This window comes from Vulpes vulpes, chromosome 12 (assembly GCF_048418805.1).
Source record: "Vulpes vulpes isolate BD-2025 chromosome 12, VulVul3, whole genome shotgun sequence".
In the NCBI taxonomy this organism is placed as follows: Eukaryota; Metazoa; Chordata; class Mammalia; order Carnivora; family Canidae; genus Vulpes; species Vulpes vulpes.
Window position 1 is genome coordinate 94,093,725 of NC_132791.1, and position 17,165 is coordinate 94,110,889.

The following is a 17,165-nucleotide window of genomic DNA, read 5'->3' on the forward strand; positions in this document are numbered from 1 at the left end:
AAGGGAGAAGGGGAAAGGGGGGCGCACCCCACGATCACAAGTGCAGGGAGGTCTGAGCATTAAAACCTGCAGCCACTTGTCCCTGCTGGCTCGTGTTTGCCCCTGCACCTCCATCTCAGGAGGTCTCAGAAGGCAGGTCACACTGCAGACCACAGTGGCCCCACACCCAGCGGGGCGGAGCCATCCTGTCTGCAGGCTCAGCGACCCCAGGGCCGCTGTCCTCCCCCTGCCCGAGTCCTCGGCCCAGCTCCAGGTCTGCACCCTTCCTCCGTGCAGAACACAGCTCAGTGTCTGCAGCTCATTCTCCAGCTCCATGCCTCCGTTTGAAAGCAGCCACCAGGTAAACCAGACGCGTTAAGGTGGGCTTGTGCGGGGGAAATAAGTACAAAATGCGAATGGGCCAGCTCAGCCCGTGCACAGGTTCTGGAAACTTCAAGTGGCCACAGGCTAAGTGGCCCCAAGTGAGCCAAAAGGGGGGGGGGGGAAGAGAGGACTTCGCACGGAACGCACACACTTTCTAATCTCTTCCTGAGAGGAATTCACTTTTCAAAAACGAGTTCGGTTACTAAACGGGCTCTTTGAAGATGTCTGGTTGTTCATTAAATTGCTGCCCCGGCCGCCCGGCTGCGAGGAGAGCGCGTCAAGGTCTTCTTGGAAGCTGGGTCCAGCTCCGCCCCCCGGGAGGGCCTGGCCCCGCTCCCGGCCCGCCCCCGCCGGCCGCGGGCCAATCGGCGCCGGCCGCCCTGACTGACGGCCCCACCGCCCACTCACAGGGCCGCCCAGCGCGGGCGCCGAGGGGGCGGGCGGCCCGAGGGGCCCCCCATCCGGCCCCGCATCCCCCGCCGCGCTGCCCCGCAGCCGGTGGGAAGGGCGCGGGCGGGTCCCCGGGACCACTGCAGACATGCTCCGGCTGAGGCGGCTTCCCCGGAGCACAAAGGCTCGTCCTCCGAGGGAAGGGGCTGCATGCCCGGGCTGCCTTCCGCCGGCGCGACCCCGCAGGCCCCTCCCCGCCCGGCCGCCCTCCCGCACGGCCCCGCGCCGCCCCGGGAGCGCAGCCGACCCCCGGCCCCCCCAGCTGCACCCCCGGCTGCACGGCCCCCAGCTGCACGATCCCCGGATCCCCGGTTGTACGGCTCCCGGCTGCACGACCCCCGGTCCCCTGACTGCGTGCCCCTCCCCCCGGCTGCACGGCCCCCGGTCCCCAGCTGCACGACCCCCGGTCCCCCGGCTGCATGCCCCCCCCAGCTGCACGACCCCAGGTCCCCCGGCTGCATGCCCCCGCCCGGCTCCACGACCCCCGGATCCCCGGTTGTACGGTCCCCAGCTGCACGACCCCCGGTCCCCTGGCTGCATGCTCCCCGCCACCCCACCCCCCCCCCCCCGGCTGCACGGCCCCCGGCTGCATGCCCCCCCCCCGGCTGCACGACCCCCCCCCCCCCGTTGCACGATCCCCGGCTGCAAGGCCCCCAGCCCCCAGCTGCACGGCCCCCGGCCCCCAGCTGCACGACCCCGGTCCCCCGGCCGCACACCCCCCGCCCGTCCGCACGGCCCCCAGCTGCACGACCCCGGTCCCCCGGCCGCACACCCCCCGCCCGTCCGCACGGCCCCCGGCTGCACCGCCCCGGCTGCAGGACCCACGGCCCCGGCGTGCATGCACGGCCCTGCGTCCGCGGGCGGCGGGACAGGCCTTCCCCTCGCAGCCCCACGCCAGCGGGGCGGACGCGGGGACCCCGGGGCAGCGACCCCGCCCGGGCGAGCCTGAGCCGCCGCAGCCCGCGCCGCACCGGGCCGGGAGGACGAGGGGAGCACGAGGGGAGCACGAGTCCCGCCCCCGTGCTTGGAAAGGGCGCGGGGAGCCCGGAGCTTTAGGGTCCTACAGGCCTTCTGAAGACAGTGCTGGTTCTCTATTTGGCAGCATTTCACCCGAGCCCTCCTTTTAGGGCTTAATGTGCCAACTCTGGGGACCAGACTGCTTATCTAGGGGAGGGCAATCAGTCCCAAATGAGCTCTGAGAAAGAGGGGTACAAAAAAAAAAAGAAACCCCCATGAAATCGAAAGAGATCTTAAGAGTCACTGTGATAAATGTTACAGTCCTTTGCTGCTGGGACCTTGAAACACTCTCGTCCTAGAATTCTAGCAGTCCTGGAGAAAGCTGAGATTCCCCCCCCCCCTTTTTTTTTTAAATGAAAGTAAAAATGTTTTAGAATCACTGGCCTGCCATGCAGAGAGAGCATCTTTATAAATCCTGTTTGAACCCTGGTACACAAATGCTAGCCTTGCGGTAGGCCCACCTAAGGAGAGGGTATTTAAAACGTGCAACTGGATGTCTTCTCCCTAAATTCTCAATGATCTCTAAAAATTCAACATCCATATGACCTTGGACTCTCTCATTTTCCTGTGTCTCTTGCAGTACACTCTCTTTGCTAACCATTCAGCACACTGCACGTCCTGATAAAAGTAGTTAATGTTTACTGAAACCTGCGCATGAACTGTACTAAACCCGATAGGAGTGAAAAGGCAAAGTTCTGTTAACAGCATCCATGTACCATAAAACAAAAAAAGAGAGGGGGTGGGGGACCATGGAGGGAGGAATCATTTTCTTTTCCTTCTAATTTGAACTAAGAACTTCTCACTGATGAATAAACCATATATACCACCAAAGATGCTTTTCAATCTATTATCTTCTTGGAAGATTTTTGACACAAGCTTCAACGATTTAACATTTTTTCTAAATTTTTTTTTTTTTTTTTTTTTGGACAGAACTGAAAACTGAAACCAGCCTCTTTATATCTCACATTCTCTTACTTGTTTCCAAAGGCCTACCTACCTGGTCAATAACCAGTTTTCCTTACACTCTGATTCATCCGAATAGCTGCTTACAGATACAGCTGAAGATCTATTTCATGCAAACATAAAATTAACATTTCAATGATTATCCTCTAAAATATTTTTTTCTTCCCTGGATTCTCTTTGAAATGTAAAAATGGTTCATTTCATGTCTGATCAGACCTTTAATTCTAACATTTCTTACCACGACATTCGCTCTAAAGTACAGAGTTAAGTATCAGAACTTACTGATCTTTTGAAACTTACTGATAATCTTTTTCTCACATTTCCACATTATCCCCTTTTCTCCCACTAATTCAGTTAAAATAATATTTCAACTTACACACATATACACACACACAGACTGTCTCCAGAACAGGATGCTCTCAGGTGTTTAAAGCCAACTTTCTCTCTCCCCCATCCCCCCTTGCTTAAAGGGCAGCAATAGAACCAGTCACCTTGGAAACAAACATCACCCAGTGTTTGCAGAACAAACAATGGTACCTTTTCAGCCAGTACCAGGCAGGCAGGCCAAAGGGGCAGCGAGCAATTCTGGGCCGGACAGGAGTGTTAACATATTGCATTCATTCAGCGCACGAAAAAGTAGTTCAGTACTGAAAATGAAGTGCTCTGAAACGTGTGAACTTTTGGCTAGAAACCATAGACAAAGCAAGGAAGGTTTAAAGTCAAATAAGGCTACCCCTAGTTAGGAAAAAAAAAAATCTTTTCATTATTTTTGGAATTGTTTTACAGAGCTCATGAATAAGGTAAACTAAACTCCTGTCACTGAGAATTACCTTCCCCAGCAACCAGGAAGAAGTTGCTTAAAAATCTTTTCCAAGAGCATGTTTCATCTAATTACTCCTACAAAACCATCCTTTTAAAAGGCCACCCAATGTTGGTTTTTTTAAAATGTATACTGCCTGGCACCGTGACCCACAAATTTGTAGGACTGACAAAGATCTGCCCGTCTTTGTCAGATTAAATGTCCTTAAAAAAAAAAAAAACACAAAAAACAAAAAACAGTGCCAAACAGATCTATAAATCTATAAGGGCCCTGGATAACTTTTTGACCTTGGGTAACAACGGTGACTAAACTTTCATTTACTGAAGACTTAACAAAACCTAATCATTTGGGGTAGCTGAGGTTTTTGGAAGAGATTCTGTTGTTACTGTTTTTAAAAAGCTCCACTGCATAGCTAACAGCGACAACAAAAAATACACAAGTGTTCTTAAGATCCTCCAGAATGAAATTTTTAAATGTTAAAAGTAACAGTTTCCTCCTTATCCTGGGTGTGTGCCTGAGTTTTCCTTCCCACCAATTAAGAGAGAAGGCAGGGCCCAACTGAATCACTTGGACGGGAGTCTGATGTCAGTTAAATACCGCAGTAACTGGCAATTTCTATCACCTCCAGACTCAGGGACAAATGCCTAATTAACATGGACCAACATGCAGCTTAAACTGGAAAAGTGCCTGTCCTTTCTCTTTCTTTTCTTTTTGCTCCGAGATTTAGGTCTTTAACATCCTTGAGTTAAAGTGCACAAAGGGTGTCCTAATGCCATCTGACGGAGGTGTAAACGTCTAATTAACTAATGCTTTTTTTGCAGCGACAGTAAATCAGTGAACATTATTAATCTTCCTGACTGGGCCCTGAGTGAGTGAAGAGGGCCATTGAAAGGGGACTAAACGGTTATACTGGGTGCCCTTGAAAATGAAAAGGAACCCTGCAAGTGATGACTGATAATCCTAAAAACTACTGCGAAATGCTTTAAAATACCACCGCTGGGCGTAACACCAGGCCCTGTGCTCTCAAAACCGAAGCTCCAGGCTCCTGGGCCCCGGGAGAGGAAGAGGAGGAGTCAGGCAGGCAGCTGAGAGAAGGGGCTCCCATCTCCCATCCTCTCCTCCCAGCATCACAGAGGCGCCCGCGAAAGCAGAACCCGAACCTTCCGCTCCTTTATCCGATACCGCATCTCTCCAAGTGATGTTTTTTCGCAGACTGAGCAAAACTCATTGCCCGGAGTAGTTTGGGCAAATGACTCCCAGTTTGGCCAGTTAGGCCCTTGCTCCGTTAATCAGTGAAACAACTGTCCTAGCCTTTGGCTTCTCGGTTTGATTGTCTATTCAATACCCCAAAAATGTACAGGCACATCATACTCACATTTGCAACCCATAAAAATACCGAAGATGTTCACTGAATTCAGCCAAAATCTGAAGAGACCAAGCCAACAGCCAGACAAGCTCTGCACCCCACCCCGGCAGGCCTGGTCCACTCACCACGGGCAACTGCCTGCAGCCCCTCCGCCCTCTGCTCTGCCTCCCAAACTACTGCCCCCTGCCTGCACCCCTTCTAGAAGGCAGGGCGGCTCCTGGTGGCCCAGGGGGCAGCAGGAGGCAAGGCCCCGGAAGGCCCGTTCTCAGTCCCGCCAAGTCCCGGGCCTTCCCAGAAAGCCCAGGGGACACAGGGCTGAGTGTGAAGCGCCAGCCCTGGGCTTTGGGGAAGGAACTCCCGGGGCTGAGCCACTCCCGCCCCCAAATCCAGAGGAGGGCCACAACCCAGGGTGATGACCCCAGCGGCAAGCAGCTTCCTCCATCTTCTTGAAGACATCTCAAAGGGGCAGAGTCAGGAAAGGAAGTGAAAGGAGGCCCAGGTGCCACGGTGGCTTTATCTTTCCCCCTCCCTAGTATTTCTATCAAGTTTCTGTTTCACTGCCCCCTCACATCTAAGGGGTATGGGAACCTTTTTAATGAAATCCTGTGGGAAACACAACAGGTTTGATTCATGACGTGTTGTTACCAGCTACCTGATAATAAGGCACTCTTGAAAACATCAGGTTCAGGACTCCATCCATTTTGAATACAGACATGTAGCCTTTGTTTCTAGATTTAAATGCCTTTAGAGACAGTATTATGCCTAAAAAATCATCTCTCCTCCTGTTCCAAAAAGTAAGACAGGTTCAGAGAAAACCTGACTTACGCATTCCCAGGTTGACTGTGCGTGTGCAACCCCTCCTCAAATAACATCTCTTACGAAAGGGTCAGTTACTGTTCTCTCCGTATTGCCAAGTCATTGGAACCTGAAGCAAACCACTTCAAAAGAAACTACACTAAAATCCTGAAGATATAATTTATAACTCATTTCCATTTTTTTTTTAAAAAAGATAATTCCTAACAGCTATAAAACAAAGATAAGAGAAGGTGCTGATGGCAGTCCCCTTTCAAATCAGCCCTCCCATAGAATCAGAATGGTAAGATTGCTTTGGAATTCTGGAAATTATGTTTGGAGGGATTTTTCCGTGGAAACCTTTGTGAGGTCAGTGTTCATCAAAGTAGCCACGAGGAAAGCCTCGAGGCGGCTGGCTGCACCAGAAGGGGGGGCGGTGCTGGTCCCATTGTACAGACAGCCGTAACCCTGTAACTGAGGCCAGATGACCCTGGTCACATGCCACCTTTCATCAAGTCCCCTTAACGAAAGTAAGTCTTCCTGCCTCCTCCGTAAAAATTCAGTTTCGTTATTTGCAGAAAATCCACATGGCACGGTCTTTTCTGGGTAGTAGCTTCCTCAATCCTGCTCTTTCCCAGGCTCAGCGGATATGTGATGACTGTGCCCCCCCTCTTGCTAAGACACTCCCAAAGATTTCCTGGAGCAACTTGAAAAGGACCTACAAGCTTGAAATAAAGATTCAATGCGACCTATTTGAAAATGCACAGATGCCACATAAAACTGAAACAGAATACCTGCTCCTGGCCCTGACTCCTAGAAAAACACTGGGATGATTTTCCTTCAGAAAAGAGTGACATCGGAAATGAGGCAGCTGCTTCTCCCACCTGCATTTGGAGGGTTAAGGAGCCCAAGAATAGCGTTTTAAGAGGCATCACTCCCAAACAATCACTAAGCCACTAACACCCTCATTTTAAAGAGAAGAAAACAGAATGCGGGGAGCACGGAGATGGAAGGTTTTTGAGCAAAATCTCACTCCACTGGCAGCTCCTCTGACGGCTGCTCTGCCTTAAAGAAGCTTTCAGGATACTTAGACTTCCCCTAGTTTTATGGAACTTCTCCCTGATATGAAAGGATCATAACATCCAGCCTCACAAAGGCTTTTCTGCTTGCTTCTACTGATTAAAAAGAAAGAAAATACTAATGGGAGCATCATTAAGTCACCTGCTAAGAATATGAGAAAGGAAAGAGATCCTGCCCATTTTACAGATGGAAAAACCTAAGTATAAGGTGTAGTATCTTTCCTTTAACCATAATCAAGGCTGGGCTGGATTTAGAACCTGGCTAGTCACCTAGCCTACAAATCCAGCCCCCCCTCTCTCTGATAGATCATATGAAATTAATTAAAAGGGCTAAGGGAGATATGCCATAAGGTCTGCTGAAGTGTTTCTGATTCAGTTTCCTCCTCCAACAATTCCTTCCTTTGAAATAACGACAATGAGGTTGGGTGGGCACCCCTGGGAGCTTGAGTAGAGAACAGAACAAAAAGCATCCTCCTAACCTGTCACAGAATGGCCCCCAGGTCTTCCACCTACACAGCTGTTCCTGGAGTCAGAGAATCCCACTGGCCCTCTAGGACTGATCTCTTTGTTATTTTCCTAACATTAGACCTTACAGTTATTCATATGTAGGCACTATCTTCCACTAGGGCAGGTGTTTCCAGGGAACTATTTCAGGGGGTCCACTTATTCACACGCTCATCGGGCATCTACAAACCAAGTAAATCGTACCCATCTATGTACTATTACTTGGTACATGAAGATGCTTTTGTAATTAATTAATAAAGATAAATTCCACGGAACGTGTTATTTTTAGGAATTTTGTTTTTGTCAGAGCCTGCCAACAGAATGTATAATTGAAATCGTGCTTGTTCTGGAAAAGGTTTTTACATTTAAACAGGTCCTTATAATGGAAAAGATTAGGAACAGCTGATGTAAAAAAAAATATTCAAATAACAGGACATCGATTAAAGCAAAATGCCCAATTAAAAAACACAACCCAGGTAAATTACATCATATGTAATATTCACAACCCAGCATCCTATATAGGATGGAAGACAGTCTGACCCTTTGGAGGCTTTTTTCAACTGCTCAATATGTTTTTGATCAGTGACTAATTTGTTTAGAGTAGTAAGGTGACAGATCATGCACTGATCAAAAAATATATTTTGTTCTGTTCGGTGTTTTCCTCTTTAGAATAAATCAACTCCTGATTAACTTTAATATACAGTAAAAATTTTTGATTCTAGGTTGGTTTCGTTTAACCTAAGAAAATACCCCTCCCTCCTCATCCACATTCCCTGTGGATGCCCAGGGAATGCAAAATACCCAAAACATTAGCCTTTGGCCCTCCCACCAAATCACGCCACACCAAAATCATGGGATTTTCATGTCAACGAATATTTAAATACATCAGCAAATATGATCATCCCACATTAAATTTTTAATAGAGTGCTATAAAGGCATGTGCAGAAATGGGCATTTTATTGTCCACAAATGTAATGAATCCCATTTTCACAGTGTGTGTATCCACAACAGACCATCTAGAAGGACATACGCTCCTGTTACTTCTGACTCACAAGAGTAATTTTACGTTATTTCCCTTTGTGCTTTACTAGATTTTTCTTCCTTTGTGTTAATTTCGAATTTTCTACGGTGAGGAGGAATTCAATGTGCACCAAGATCACAAAAATCTGATGGGGAAACACAATTTTTCAAGACTTAGGAGTATTTCCTTTGTCATCTGAGTGACAGGAAACTATTTACAGTAAATATCAACATTTTATAATGAGAAATGTGTAGATGGTACTGGGATTCAGAAATCACCGGCTCTCGATGGATCTACCCACTAACATCCTTAGCAGGAATAACGGTGGCTCTGACACAAGCATTCAGACAGTCCCACCGAGGAAAAACCTCTGGGTGTCTGGACTTGGCAGGGTTTCTGACGCTGTAGAGAACCTAACAGGCAAGACCCAAGGTCCCCCCGGCCCTGCCCCTGTATCTCTCCAGGCCTCAGGTCCCTCACCTGTAAATTAAGGGAGGGTAAGGGCAATCCCTGGCCCATGATCCCTCGGGCCCCTTCCAGTACAATAATTCTCACTGGAAACAAAGCAGATACAAATATAATTTAATCAACTCTTGCTAGTCAGTAGCCACTTGCCTGGGGTAGATTTAAACTGATTTCAGCAATTTTACTACTTGTTACGGCTTGACACAGAGTACAGCAGAGATAGGAACATTCGATTAATAAAAGTTTTCAGTGGCTAGCATATTTTCAGCTTTGGTGATCTGTATGGCAACCCTGACCCAAAGTGAAGCCATACGCAGAGGAGAGATCTGAAACACAGCAAATGCAACGCCACTTGTCCAATGTTTATGCTGTGCCAGATGCTGGGTAAGTATTTATAGTGTTTTATATCATGCCCTACAATCCCATGACATAGATCTGATTACTCCCTAAATTTTACATGTGTAAAAAAGATCTGTTAAAAAAAAAAAAAGATCTGTGATGTGAAGAGCAAAAAGTTGTTCTTAACTTGGTGTGTGTGCCTACGGGCAAAGTCCCATAACTCCCGGCCTCACTGCCTCCACCTAGAATATGGCTAACACAACCCTGGCCTCGTTTGTTCATTCGTTCAGTGAGCACTGCTTGAGCACCCGGACGAGCCAGGCACTGTGGTCAGTGCCTGGCATCACGGATGGAAAAAAACAGATAAAAAGGAACAGAAAGCCCTCGCGGAGCTTATACTCTAAGGAAAACACATAATACGTGCCTAAAAATCTTGATGAACGTTGGCTCCCTCTCTCCCCCCTTTAGAAATGGAGAAAGTGTTAGAAAACAAATCCAACAGAAGCGATGGGCTTTAAGTTGGCCCCAAAAGAGAAATTTCTACTTAAGCAAATACAGAAGAGCAAAGATTAAGAGCATGTGTACTGGAGGACACTGGCCGAGGCTCAAATTCTGACTCTTTGTCACTCAGGGCTGGAGGGACCTCAGGCAAGTGATTTAAATGCTCTAAGCCTCAAGCTTCCCTATCTGTAAAATGGAGATAACAATGACCTCACAAGGTCAACACGGAGACTCAGTGAGACAAAGCACAAAGAGCCGGGGAGCGCAGAGTGTCCAGAGTACTAAGGGGGGACCTGGTGTGATCAGGACCATCTCCTCTAACCCCAAGCTGTGCACCTGCGAGCTGTGCATAATCACAGCAGCGTGGGGACTATGGAGACAACACATGAAAACCATCGGCCCCCACCCCACTGCCATAGGACAGTACAGATCTGATCTGCTTCTTAGAAACGGACTGTGAACACAAACAAATGGGAGCGGGACAAGGACGGCATCCCCACGGCCAGAGCTCAAAGGAGAAAGAGCTGGGAGGCCACATCCGGGTAGGAGCCAGGAGTGCTTTGCTCCCAACACAGGTGCTGAGTGTGTCCACTGAGCGGGATCAGAGGCAAGTGGATGTGAAATGACAGACCCACCGACTCTGAGCCTGTAGGGGTGGCATCTGGCGTGCGTGTGTGTGTGTGTGTGTGTGTGTGTGTATGTGTGAGGTGCAGGCTCTGGCTCCTGGCGGCCGCTCTTTCAGGCACTACCAGCCTCAGCAGACGGCTGAAGAGCAGAGAAAAGGCTGGTGAGGGCTCCAGACTTTGCAGGTTTCTACAGCAGACATGTTGGCCACGAGGGGTGAAAATGATATGGGGGAAATATCAGGGAAGCTCATCCAGACCTCCTTTCCCCCACCAGTGAGGGCAGGTGAGAGCATCCCTGCATCCTTACGGGCTGCAGCAGACAGCACCAGCCTCTCTCTCTCACCAGGAACCTAGGAAGGAGGCCCCAGCCCTGCAAACCAGGTTGGCAAGGGTGGGACTGGGAGACAGGCTCAGGTCCTTGGGGCCAGGTGTCCGCACACCTGGACGCACGTGTGCTCTCGGGCCCCACAGTCAGTAAGTAAACCAGTGCTAGTGACATACCAGCCACTATGCCAACATCATACACATGACACAGAGCTTTGGCGAACAAGCCCCCGGGAGGGACAGAGCAGAATCTGAACCAAAACCTTCTACCGACCGGGTCTCCTGCTCCCCTGGACACCCTCCCTTTGACCCATCACCCTCCTGAGGGCGGCTCATCTGGAGGTGGTAACTTAGAAGTCAAATATTAAGCCAGGGTATGTCATGCAGCTTTTAAACAAGTCTACGGCTGCGGAGGCATGAAGCCTCCCTGTGTGTACACATCACTCCCGGGCTGTAGGCACCGCAGAGGTCCTGAGCACCGCTCATCCTGTACCAGCTGCCCCGGGCCAGAACCCAGGAGCAAAGTGAGCCACAGCAGCCACCCATCGCACGGACACAGTCTCGCTCCCCCTTCTGCTGCCGTCTCCAAAGCTCAGGCCAACCTGTCACTGCTCCGCTCAAAGCCTTGACACTCCCTCCAATCCCGCCCCAGCCCACCCCAGATGGGCCTCCACCCCACAGGGTCCTCAGCCCCAAATCATCACCCGGAACTCCAGCCCCCACCTGCCCTTTCCTGCCTGGACCTCAGCCCTCCACCGGCTCTAGGCCTGCGGCCCACAGGCAGGGTGAAACCAAAGGCAAGGGCGACGGCATCCTCAGGGCAGGGAGCCGGCCCCATCGGATGCCGGTTATGCTCAAACCCAAGCTCACTGTTGAAGAGTCCAGACAAATGAGTCAAATCAAGGTTCAGGACCAATGGCTCGGAGCTCTCCGGGTACCAAGGTGTGACGCGATTTTGTGTAACAAAAGAAGGTCCCTTAAGACAGTTGGGAGAGGCCAGAGCAGAAAGCTTCCCAGCGGTCTGACACTAGCTGCATGAAACCCGAGCACCGCTAAGCCTCAGCTTCCTGTCCCTAAAAAGAGGAGAATAAAGACTACCGGGCATCCGTGCGGGAGCACACGCAACCGCCCAGCGCAAGGCCCACGGGCACCCAGTGCGCTCCTTCCCTAACCCGCTGTGCCCGGGCTGTCCCCCTGGGCACAAGGAAGATGCCCCCCACCATGCCCCCCGCCCGGCCCCCCAAAGCCCCACCAAAGCGGGCCAGCACCCCACTCTCACCAGCTCGCACCCAGCACCAATGAGAGAACGTGCGCAGAAACAAAATGGAACAGGAGGCAGCCCGCAGCTTGGAGGGCTGTAACCCAGAAAAATCAGTTTTAGGGCACAGGAATGAGTGCCTTTAAGGTCCGTGTTGTGTCCCACCTCCAGAATCGAGGGGGCTGCTCACATCGTTCACGACTCTCTTGCCGGGTCCCTCAGTCAATTGGCACCGGCTCTGAAATGCATCAAGCCACATACACAGAATGGGACATGCCCTCCCCAGAGGGTGGGGGGCTCTGAAAACCTCAGAAGAGGGGGCGCCTGGCTGGCTCAGTGGTCGAGCGTCCACCTTCGGCTCAGGGTGTGACCCCGGGGTCCTGGGATCGAGTCCCGCATTGGGCTCCCCGTGAGGACCCGCTTCTCCCTCTGCCTGTGTCTCTGCCTCTTTCTGTCTCTCATGAATAAATAAATAAAATCTTTTTTTTTTCATTTTTAAAAAGATTTTATTTAATTATTCATGAGAGACACACACAGAGAGACGCAGAGACACAGGCAGAGGGAGAAGCAGGCTCCATGCAGGGAGCCCGACGTGGGACTCGATCCCGGGACTCCAGGATCACGCCCTGGGCTGAAGGTGGGTGCCAAACCGCTGAGTCACCGGGGCTGCCCAATAAAATCTTTAAAAAAAATTTTTTTTTAAAAAAAAGGAACAAACAACTTCCAACAGCAGCTTTCAGCCTCCAAAACCCTCACCCCCGGGGTCATCCGGACTGCAAAGGAGCTAGCCCTCGGCCGGCTCCTGGGCCCACTCACTGCCAGCTGACAGACTGGTGATTACAACGCTAGCGTGAGCAGTCCCCACTCCCAGTGCCCACCCCCAGAGGCAGAGAAGGCGCCCTCTCCTCTAATTCCACTACCTGATGAGCTTCGGTAAGTACCAATGAGTAAAATACAACTGAGGGAGGTGACGTCGCTGACCTGAGTTCCACTTGCTGGAATGAAGATCTTACCTCCCTGAGGTCACCTCAGCCTTCAGGGGGCAGCCCACACGACAACCAGGGTGGAAAAAAATCTCTTGGGGGTCGAGGAGGGGACGTAGAATAAATTGCTCTGTTAACGCAGCACCAGATTCCAAGTTCATCCTGCACTTCACTGGACGTGTCATCTCCTCCACCGCCTCATTCTTCTCAAGGGTTAGCAGTGCTCTTTCGCTCACACTCCCATCGTGGCCACGCTTCAAAGCGTGTGATCGCTCACCGCTGCCTACACACCGGAGCCCGACTATTTTTCCAGAATCCCATCTGAACACCCCTCTCGTGCACAACTCCGCTCAACCCTCCCAACCCTCTCCTCCAGCCATGCTCTCCTTCCCGCCCTACCCTGGCCCCAAATAAACCTCCTCACTGTGTCCTCTGGGGCCAGTACTTCACACTGTCGTTTGCCTAGGAGTCCGCTTCCCCTTCCCACTTGGTTCTCTGCATGCCAGCCCTTCACATCTGAAGACATCGCTTCCTCTTCCCCCGCCACTTCTCACTCCCAGGTCCCCTGCCTCCCCCGGTGTCCCTGCCAGCTGGGATGAACTGGTGAGTGTTACGGCAGGTGTTTTACCCATCCTTGCGCCCCTGGAGCCTAGTACCCAGGGAGAGCATCCGAGAGGTGATGCCTACCCTCAGTGCAGGGCAGCTGCCGGTGGTATCCCACAGACGTGAAATGGAGCTGGGCACTGGTCTCCCAATCCAGACTTCTTGCCTCTGCTCTTCTCCTGAAACCCAAACTGCCACGAGCATAAGATGGGTTTCACCATCACCATCATCATCATCATCAAAGTGCCACGAGCATAAGATGGGTTTCACCATCACCATCATCAAAGTGCCACGAGCATAAGATTGGTTTCACCATCACCAATCATCATCATCATCATCAAAGTGCCACGAGTGTAAGATGATGATGAGGACGATGATGACAACACCAGTAAACAGAAGACAGCTCAGTTATAACTGAGCCAGTGGCACAAAAGGATGAAATTTTCTATTTGTTACCAATTTCAAAACAATCCTTCTCCAAAGACCCACCGGAAACAGGAAACAGACTATCAAGTGCTCACTGCAATTTGAGATCTGTGAGTTCCCATAACTTGCTCTGGCACCCCCAGGGAGGGCAGGATAACGCACCCTGGTGACCGCCATCCCAACAACATCCTAAGGGGGACAGGACATCCTTCTATCACTGCCCTCCAGTCCACAGGGCTCCTACTGCCGAAAAAGCAAAGCATCGAAAGGCCAATAGGTCCCAAAGGCTACCCCCGCCTTGATTACGGGCAAATTTTAAGATCAGGTCAGTAGTTAGACTTCACTAGTTGCCACAGGTCACACTTCACTAGTTGCCCTTAGGTCACCCGTCCTGAACTCTGACACCGTGAGGCAAAATCTTGAATTTATATATTAAATGACAACCCATTTTAACAGACAACAACACGGGACCCGTTTTCAAGGCACTGGCCCCTACAAGAACCCAAAGCAACACTCCACTGACTACAGAGCTGAGTTTCCAGGCTCTTCAAAAGTGGCCCACATGCTACTCTTGCTTTGAAGCAGAGCTCAAGCACGTTTAGTGAGGTTGAGAATGGGCGTCCACGAGAAAGAACCTGAGACACAGGCACGCGCCCCACCATCAGCACACGAAGGACCTGCAGAAGCCTCAAGTCCAAGCCCACGCTCTTTCACTTTGGGGGCATCCCTCACCAGGTGAAAGTTTCCAGTGGGAAACTCTCTAAGGGAGACTTGGGGGACATTTTATCTTCTGGAAAGATCTGTCCAGGGCTTCACCCCTGGGTCTTTCCTACAGTGGCAGCCGGAGGCTCTGGGGACAGCCACTTCCCTCCAGCTGATCTGTGAACCAACACCACTTCTGCGAGCCTCTCACCTCAGCAATCACACATCTCCCCTCCTGATCTTCCATGAAGTCACGGTCTATCTAGCTCATCTTGTCAAATGCCAGAAAACCTGCTATTTCCAGAAGCCAGCAACCCTGTCACATGCTTGTTCTTGCACACTCTTCCCCTCGGTGGGGTACCAGAGGGCTCTGCACACGGCAGGCTGCAGGGGATGTTTATTTGATGAATATAGTGTGTCGCTACGGGAGGTAGTTTAGTAGTGGCTTCAAGCGTGGGTTCGGGACCCAGGCTGCCCAGTTTGATTCCCACGAGCCGGTTGCCGCTCTGGGTCTGCATTTCCACACCCAAATAACGCGGATAACTGACCTACATCACAGGGTCAAAGAGTCTTTGTCAGGAATGAATGAGATGATCCGGGTCAAGAATTTAGGACAATGGTTACTAGTACATGCTCAATAAATGTAACATGTTAGTGCCGCTGCTCCCAGAGTTTCCCCACGTGAAGAGGCTAACAACCGAAAAAGGGTGGGAATTAAAGTGGAATGACTTGAGATTTTTGTTATCAGAATGGAGTCATGATCACGTCTAGCGGGGGCAGAAGAGAAACTGAAAGACTTAACGTCTGGCTTGGCTGATTTAAAGCAAACACAGGCGGGCCTTGACTGGCGATGTGTTTCATCAAAGGTGGTCTATAAGCCAAATGCGGTCTGTTGAACTTTTAAATGCACCCTAGGTAGACTCCTCTGTGCTGCGAATGACCACATCTCAGTTCCTGCCGTTGAAGGGTGGGTTTCTCTGTCCGCAGCCTTGTGCACAGACAGGGGCGGCAGCACCAGCCATCAGCAGACTTCCCAGGCCTGGCCAGCCACAGAAGCCCTTCCAAGATTCCAGGCACTAGAGAGATAACAATGAAATAAAGCTGCCGGGCCACTGTGATCACAGTCTCTAAATATAATAATTTGCCGGCGCTACCTCCCCGAGATACGTACACGCCCCCACACCCCGCTTTTTCTTGAGGATGCCACACGTGGAACGTGACCGCACACCATCGACTCTCCAGTGGACTGACAAAAAGCAAGCCTCAACCAACCCACACGCCATGATCGCCACCCACACCAACATCAAGCACTGCTCAAAAAAGGAAACAAAAACAACAATGAAAATGAGAAGAGGTGCAACCTACTGCCCTGACAGGATGTGACCGATTGCTCCTGGGACTCACCTGTTCCCAGGGAGAAAGTCCTCTTCGCAGCACCCATCCCAATGCCACATTCTTAGCAAGCTGTGGGTTCAGCATGAAGGGACAGATCACAGGCAGCCTTAAGAACATCCCACAGCCTGCCCTTACTGACAGCACGTGGACATGCTCGGAGGAAAGCTCATTAAGATTCCAAAGCATGTATTTCTTTATTAACTTGTTTCACCAACCTCTTCAAGGAGCTTTACATAAAATATATTATACTTTCATCCACTTAATCTGAACACAGCAGACGGTCTAATACATCCAGAAGGGGATATATTAGAGGGGACATTCCAACACCCCAACACCTAGGGAACCTCACGCCACCCAGCAGCAGCAGGATGCAAATACACAACTGGTTGAAGGAAAAACCAACTGCAAAAAAAAAAGAGAAAGAAGAAAGAAGAAAGAAGAAGAAAGAAAAGAAAAGAAAAAAGAAAAAGAAACTGCCCGAGAGACAGTGTGCATTGTCATCACTGTCTGCAGTTACGGATGAGCTATCCAAAAGCGAGACCGTAATCTGTTTGTCACCAGAAATTGGCCACTGACTATACAACTGACAAGCAATTCTGGATATTAATCACAAGGCCACTATGTAGAGTAAGCTGTATTTGGCAGCAAACTTCTTGTTAGACCTCCAAATCCACACCTCACAGTGAGGCTAGAAGACAGAGTTTTTGCAAAAGTACCCGAAGATTTAAATATTCAAAAGAATATGCTCACACCCAGCTTTTAAAGGTTTCAGCATCTCCTTACCAAGTTTTCAACTGGAAAGAAGCAGGACAGGGCCAGGTCTTTGGGTTTTCTTTCGCCTTTTTTTTGTTTTTGTTTTTTTGGACCCTAAAAACTTATTCATCTTATCAAATATAGGGCTGGAACAAAGTGTGGTGGACACCACACTTCTAGTGGGATTTATGGTCACAGTGATGCAGAAACACCCAAGCTCCTGAGCAAGAGATGGAGAATCCTGTTACCCCCGGCATGGGTCTGGGGCCCCCGGGGATGTTCAGGTTATGTTGGTCAAGACAGAAACCATAAAAAAGGAAGCATCTTTGGGACATGCTAAGGACTCACCACCTGAGGCTTTGATGAATCATGTGTATGACATCAGAAAAGCATCACCCACAGTCAAGCGCACTAA

General features: G+C 50.4%; 1 protein-coding gene across 8 annotated transcripts in view; it reads right to left on the reverse strand.

Annotated features, from left to right (window-relative positions):
* The window catches only part of RREB1 (ras responsive element binding protein 1), a 132,089-nt gene that overhangs the window by 102,264 nt on the left and 12,660 nt on the right, over positions 1–17,165 (reverse strand). The window lies entirely within an intron of this gene.